Raw genomic sequence first — 7,806 nt, 5'->3', positions numbered from 1 at the left:
CTACTTCTTCATCACAGCACGCCTGCGGTGAGGCTGCGGCGGAACCCCACCCTGAGGAATTCGTTCCGGCAGGGTGCCCGACTGTTACTAATTTTAGGGTCGAAAAGGCCTCCTTGGTAACAGGCCAATGTGAGCCGGTCTCGAGGTACATATGCACAATCACCGAAAAACTCCTCGCTAGGGTTAAACAGGATTACAACTGGGTGACTAAGCATGTGGTGGTTCCTTCGCCCGAGGAATCGATCACTACTCACGTGGAGGGGTTTTTAAGTTTTTACACTTACCCATTTATGTTGGGTCCCTTAGACCCCATTATCATTGCCTTTTGCAAGAGGTATGATGTGACCCTCGGCCAGATCCACCCCTCCTTTTGCGGAATAGTGATTCTCCTCCATTTATTGTAAGCAAATTGAGGGATGTACATTTACCCTCGACCACCTTATGCACCTCTACAGTCCCCGACTCTATCGAGGGGGGCTGATCAAGCTTGCTTGCCGAGCCAGTAAGGCTCCATTCTCAAGCATAGATGAAGGTTGGGACTGAGGTTGGATGGGCCAATATATTCGAGTAAGGACTTCGGACCTGATCCCTGCTGAAGACATGCCATTTCTCGAGAAATGAAACATGAAACGTAAGTAGTACTTCGCTTTGAAGTTTTAATCTCGTTGATTTTCTTCTTATTTCTTTCTTCATTGATATTTTTTGGCGTCGCAGCTGTGGCCCAGATGCCGGACCCAATTTCGGAACTTAAAAAATGGGTCGAAGGCCTTGTGTTACAGAGGCCGTACTCAAAACGTGCTTGGATGGAGTTGTCGAAGGGTCGATGAGAGGCCCGCAATCATGGTAAGTTTTTTTCTTAGAACGGTTATCGTTCGGGCTTCTTCTTGAACTTACTCATTTTTTCCTTTGTAGGCCTCGAAAAGGATGTTGCGACGAGGCCCCCATCTGGTGACGAAGAAGTCGTTCCCCACCCTCCTGCTCCGAAGCAGGCTAAAGAGAAGAAGAAGAAAGGGCTTTGCATTCCCTAGGCTCGGAAAAGAAAAGACCGGCGAGGAGGTCTCGCAAGCCCAGGGGGGACACCAGTGCTATGTATTCAGATTTAATACGCCGATTAAGGGACGAGTCCGAAGAAGAAGAGGAAGATAATTCCAAATTGGTAGGCTGGCGTCACTGAACAAGAAGTTCTCGAACCGGCGAACGCTGAAGTTGAAGCATCCTAACATGAGGAGGTCGGTGAGAGAACTCTAGTTGAAGCTTCTAAGCCAGAAAGGGTCAATCCCATTCCACCCCAAGGTAGGGGGGTCGAGAGAGAGAGCGGGAAAAGTACCTCAATAGATGAACTTGGAGCGGTTGACCTCAGCAGGTCTCCTCAGATTTCGGATGCCATGATCCGTGAGGCTGGTATGTTGAGTCCTCAGGGGTGACCGATATCCACAACTTATTGGATGGGGTTGAGTACGCTGCTTTGGAAGACATCACCGGGCTCGGTGACCTGCCGGTATCAAGGAAGGAATCGTCGTCGGGTGCCACTGGTCTATTCAATGAAGCCTGACAAGCATTAAATCGGGTAAATTGGCATGCCTTTTCTTTCTCATATATTCTAACTTTTAAAGTTGTAAATAACCATAACATCTTCTCTTATGCTTGTAGGCTTAAGTGCTGCTTCACGAGGCTTTCCTCCGAAATCGGGAGGAATTGACTCATCATGAAGCCGAGGTCCGGGACCTCACTAAGAAAAGTGACACCTACAAGCTTCTCAGTGAGAAGCTTCATGCAGATTTAGTAACGGCTCGGGACGAGCATGCTGAGATGGCCGAGCAGATATTCTGAGTGCTTCACGATAGTGAAGATGAATCGGAGATAGTAAATAACGATCCGATCCTGCAGGTTTGTCATAGGCTCGAATAGACCAGGGAGCTTTACAAACAAGTAGATACAATACAAGCCAAGGCTGAAGAGTTCAAGAAGAATATTGACATCTTAGCTTCGAAAAGGGAAACCATCCAAGCAAAACTGGAGTCGGCTGAGACCCAGCTCCAAGCTGCAAAAGAGAAACCCTCGGTGCAGGTCGAGAAAATCAAGGAGCTTCAATCTCGATTGGACTTGGTTTTTTCTGATAAGGAAAACTTGGCTAGCGAACTCGAAGTGACCAGATCTGAGGTGGCCGTGGCCAACACCAAAACTGATGCCAAAGTAGCCCTATTTAAGGTCGATGTCAAGGCCATCCAGGCAAAGGCTAAGAGCATGGTGGATCATGCAAAATGGCAAGCTCGAAGGGAAGCCCGCGAGGGAGTTCATACGCAGGGCTTCGATGTTATGGCCGAAATCGAGAATGCCAAAGCAGAGGAAACCAAGGCCCGGAAGCTGGCCTTTCCTGAGGAAGACTCCGACGGCTTAAGCAAGTCCGAAGATGGGGAAGATCCCGAGGATGGAGATGTTACCCCCGATGAAAACCAGGCCACTTCAGACTTTATATTATTTTTTGGCAAATTATACTACTATGCATGTTGCCTAGTAGTTATTATATTAATAGTAAAAGAAAAAAACCACAAAGGAATAATACAAGTAAGGGGGCAATAGCTACAGTATTGTTGCTTCTATGCCTTGGCTATATAATCATCCATCTGCGCCTCCATTGCCTCTTAATTGCAACCTCATTAGGCTGCCTGCATAGTCTCATGAGGGAGAATGATCTCATAGCCGTATGGATATTTTCCGAAGGCGTAGGACATAATCAAGCACATACTGCTCTAAACCTTACCTTACAATTCTTACTAAGGCATGAACAACCCCATCTACTAGCATGCATGTAAAAAAAGGAACTAGAATGCACTAGGTATTCTATGATCATCACAGAGTTTATAACATACTTTGTGATGATATTACATGAAATGATACTTAGAAAATGATAAAATATAACAATGTTGAAATTATAGTATTTCCCCACATTCTTCAAACTTGTGAGTTCTTCTATTTGTAGCTCCTTTAATTCCTCTTCAACTATGTTTAATAATTCTTCAAAATTCTTCGATCGAGTGGTCCTTGTAGACGTGGTATGGGCAGCCCCTTTTTGCTTTGCAACTCTCATTGGGAGTATTTTAAGTATTACTCCTTCATTCACTTTATCATCACAGCTATTCTTCCTTGTGTGTACTTATTAATTTTTTCACTATACGTTGGAGATAAATCTCCACTTCTAGCCGCATATACTAGAGAATAATTAAGTAAATCTTCTTTCTCGCCTTCTTCATAAATGTCAACACATAAGTTGGCCTCTAATTGTTGATTAGCAAGTCTTTGTGCAACCATACCCAATGGTTCATGCCTCTTCACAACCATTGCATTAGGCTTTATTGTTGAAGCTTTAAAGTGAGCATTTTTATTCTTACCCCTCATTTTCCGCCCATTACTAAAATCTTGACACGGAGTTAAAGAATTTAGAGGTTTAGAGCTTACCAATACTTCCAGGAGTAACTTATCTTCCAGAGAAATAACTTGATTGCTTGTATCTACTTTCTGCTGTCCAGACTTTGTAGGTGTTACTTTGAGGCCTAAAAGCGAAGTGCTGCCATTTTTTGGCATTGGTGGTGAGCCTACTGACCGTAAATCTACAAAACCAGTAGATTCACCATCTTCTTCACTCCCCCAGTCCTCTGCTTCCTCTTCCTCTACTTGGTCAGTCTAAGTTTTGGATTTTGGTAACACACTATCATGCTCTCCATGACAACCCCGTCGTTCACTAACCATCTCTCTCAAATTTTGATATTGCACCAATTCTTTATTATTGGCTGTGGACAGAATCAACTTCCCAGTCTAACCTCCATATTCACCAATTGATTCCGCTGACTGAGAAGGTACTTCAAACACGGAGATGTTCAAAGTGACCAATGGTTGCTTAACCATATTGGCATTCAACACCATTACATCCCGAGCATCTTTGATTATTTTTTCTACATGAGGACTGGAGAATTGTATATTAGGAGTGCTGGAAACACTCGTTAATTCCCCAACCATATTGGTGTTTGAAGAATTTAGTCGAGCACTCACTGTCCTCCTAAAATTCGCACTGGTTTTAGCCTCTTTGGCGCTTCTAACACATGTAAGTATTTGTTGCTGCATCTTGGCATCATTAATGGTTGGTGAGTTTATGAATACATCTTCCTCTTCCACAAGTGCATCGAACATGTTTGGACTAGTAGCAGCAACACTTGTATTCTGCCGAGCAGTTGTCATATGCTTCTGCTTATTCTTCACTCTTGGAGATGCACCTTGCCTCCCAGTAGATGTCACTGCTTCATTCTAATCAACCCCAACCATTTTCTTTGTATGTCCATGACCCTTAGTTAATTTTTCACCTTGTGCTTGGTCATCTACGATTATGACAGTTGATTCCAAAGAAGTTGTTTGCACATCAGCATCAAAGTTACCTGGTGCATTATTATGCGCACCTGTTTCAAGTGTTATTGTTGCCTTCTTAGTTACCTGTACCTGCTCCTGATTTTTAGAGTCATATACCCCAGCTCCTTTCTCTTGACCCTTTGTAGTAGATTGCACATCAGCATGTCCTTGGCTATTTGCTATTTGTGCACCAGCAGTGGGCTGATCAACATTGAGTTGGGTAACTTCTTTAGCTACTGCCTCAAAACCTGTAGTCTTTTCCTGCTCAACTCCAGCTATTATTTGCTGATTGCTGCTAAGTATGTCCTTAGTAGTAGCTGCTCGATCCTCAAATTGTGATTGTTTAACACCTGGAGACTTTCTTTTTCTAGGTGATCGATTGACATACGACCAACCTCTATGTTTTGCTTGATCATCATTACTACTGGAATTTGCAGCCAGTTGATCACATTCCTGTCCAGCTTTATTTTTATGCACTGGAGATTTGAGAGACTGCTCCTCAGTTTCACGTTGCACCCCTGCTTCAATTCCCTCCTCCTTATCACCTGACTCAACTGCACCAGATTTTCCTGTAAAGTAAAGTACCTGCCCAGCTCATATCTCCTTCCCTTCTATTAACTTTTGCAGTCCCTGTCCTTTAGATGTTTGATGCCCAGCTTCAATAGAGTTTTACCCAGCACCTGCACCCTTACAAAGACCATCTGAACCTCGATCAAACACAACACTTGTAGCAACCTTCAGATCTGTAGCAACCCTACTAAGAATTGCTGCAACTGGAACTATTACAACACCATCAACAACTGATATATGATGCGACTTAACAGTATCTGATCCTTGATGAACTCCCTTTGTTTCTGTAGCATCAACTCGATCAGCGGCATTCACAACAGCTTGATCTTTATCAACCTTTCCTGCAATTTCCTCCATAGGATTCCCATGTAACACACGATTAGCCTTGGGGTCTTTAACAGTCTGCACATCGCTTTGCAGCTCCTCAGCAACCCTGCTTTCAACTGCTTTAACTGGAACTGTATTAATCCCATTAACAGCAGCTGTATGTTGCACCATCATATTATCTTATCCTTGATGGGTAGCATGTGAATTTTCACCACTATTATTTGTTGACTCCAAACCTTTTCCTTCAGCATCATTCCTCAATCTTTTGGTATCCAAAATTTGTCTCAAATCTCCTTGAAATGTTTCTCCAGCAGTTTCAACATCACGATCATCCAGCTGGGTTTTTTTTTAACCTTCTTCAATAGCAAACGACACACCTCTTCCTCATGCCATTGATGCTTGCAAACATTACAGTACTCTGGTAAATTATCATAAACGACTTGCTGGAAAAACTCGGTCACTTTTCCAGTTTTATTTTTGACATGCCGCAATCTTATTCTCTATGACAGGTTATCTAAGAGGTTAAGAGTTACCTTAACCCTAACAGTGCTAGGTCTTGAACGAGTTTGGGTAGCTTTATCAATAGCAATTGGAGTGCCTACTGTTGAAGCTATAGATAACAGAGCTCTCTTCGCGAACAAATCTAGCACAAGATTTGGTAAAGATATCCACACCATAGCCTTGGTAATTTTTTCCTTTGGATTGAATCCATTAGACCATGGGAACACCCTATATTGATGTTCATCTCCTTTGTTCTTAAAATAGTCTACTGCTCGCGATAACGACATCACAAAATCCTCAAATTGATCAAACCTGATCAATAATTGCCTTGGCGCTAACCATCCAGTTAAAACATGGCCCTTAACTCCAAGAAGTTTAGGCAGAATAGATCGAAGTCCTGTAAGGCTGGTGCACTAGCGGATAATTTTACCACAATTGCCAGATGCAATCTTTCTTCTCTCGCAAACTTTTGCAGCTCGTCCATGGCAAAGCAAATCGTTGGTTCTCCATGAACATAGTCGATTGATTTTAGTTGAGTTTGATTCAAAATACCATGTAGTTTCGCTTGGTTGAGACGTCCAGCATATGTAGATTTATTAGGAGGGTTTTCTTTAGGGTTTAAACATGGCTCTCCCACAGCCAAAGGCTGGGGAGAGATCGTGGCATCCATGGCTACGCTAGTCCCCCATAAGCAGTCGCTTAAAGCATAAAAGATAGGAGAGAGTATTTTTCTAGAGAGAGAATTTAGGACTTTATATTTTTGCTTTGTTTTGCATCTTTTTTTAGGCCGTTTTGGCCGTTGTAAATTTTTGTGTTAGTCCAATCTGGCCTTTGTAAAAAATAATATATATATATATATATATAAGGCTTCTCTTCCTCTTTCGGCTCTCAAAGTTTTCCTTTACTTTATTACTTGTATTCACGAAGGTCGAAATACCTTAGCGTGAAACAATGAGGTTCTGTTCGAGGGTTTGAATAAATCTTACTTTTATTGCCTTTCTGGGTTAAGGCGTTGTTGGGGTTCGATGTTACCAAAGATTATTTCCCCGAAAATATCTTAAGTTTATGACTTTGCCGAGGGCAACCTTTAGAACCGGTTGTGAAAAATTATCTCTTTTTTGAAGGCCTATTTTTTGTTACGAGTTTCGGACGTCTCCGAGCCGTGTTAAAATGGCCGTAGCCTTTTAGTTCAGGAACTGCCCATTGGGCTTATTTTTCTGAGTCATCCAGGCTTGCTCGAGATAACCGTCCCCGAGTGGGGTAGCCGTGGCCTTTAGAAACCGAGGAGTTGTCTAATAGGTCTTTTGCCCCCGAAGCCCGATGACTTGGGCTGTTTGAATTGGACGGCAGTCCCCGAGTGACGGGGTGGTCGTTTGCATTCTGGTTATGTATTGCCCTTAGGCTTGTTATTTTTGAAAGTACGAAGCTCTTTAAGGGGATGTAAAGAGGAAAAAAAAATTTAAAACACAAGATGATTGCAAGGAAAGTACTTCTCTTTATTCTCGATCGAAACAATCATACATGCATACATGTTTTATGCCGGGGCTCAAGAAATCTATATGGGCAAGGTTCGTTTTGACCATTTGTCCCTTACAATAAATCCTTTCTATCGAGACCCTCCCTTTATGAAGTAGTTTCCTCGCTAGAGTTGATATTCGAAGACAATGCATATCCGAGGGTAGCCCCCCAATATTCGAGGTTGATTGCAAAGGAACCTCAGATATTTTTGAGCTAATCTTCGGTTCTGATTCGTAATCGGGCTTGATTCTAAGTTAGCACGATTCATCGTTGCCTCGTTAAAAACCTAGCCGAAAAACCCATTTGGGACAAAATTGGTCTAAGAAAAAAATAGTGCAACACGTGCTTTCAGACCTAAAGACTTCGTTCCGTTCGCCGAAAAATCCATCTTCGTTTCTTGTTGACCACCTGCAAGTGTTAGTCTGAAATAAAAAGGTAATGGAAAGGGGTCGTACCTTAGAAGTAATACCGTTTTAGGTGAGATATGCTCCA

Source organism: Nicotiana tabacum, chromosome 19 (assembly GCF_000715075.1).
Source record: "Nicotiana tabacum cultivar K326 chromosome 19, ASM71507v2, whole genome shotgun sequence".
Classification (NCBI taxonomy): domain Eukaryota; kingdom Viridiplantae; phylum Streptophyta; class Magnoliopsida; order Solanales; family Solanaceae; genus Nicotiana; species Nicotiana tabacum.
The sequence above is the reverse complement of the archived record's forward strand: the minus strand, read 5'-3'. Positions refer to the sequence as shown.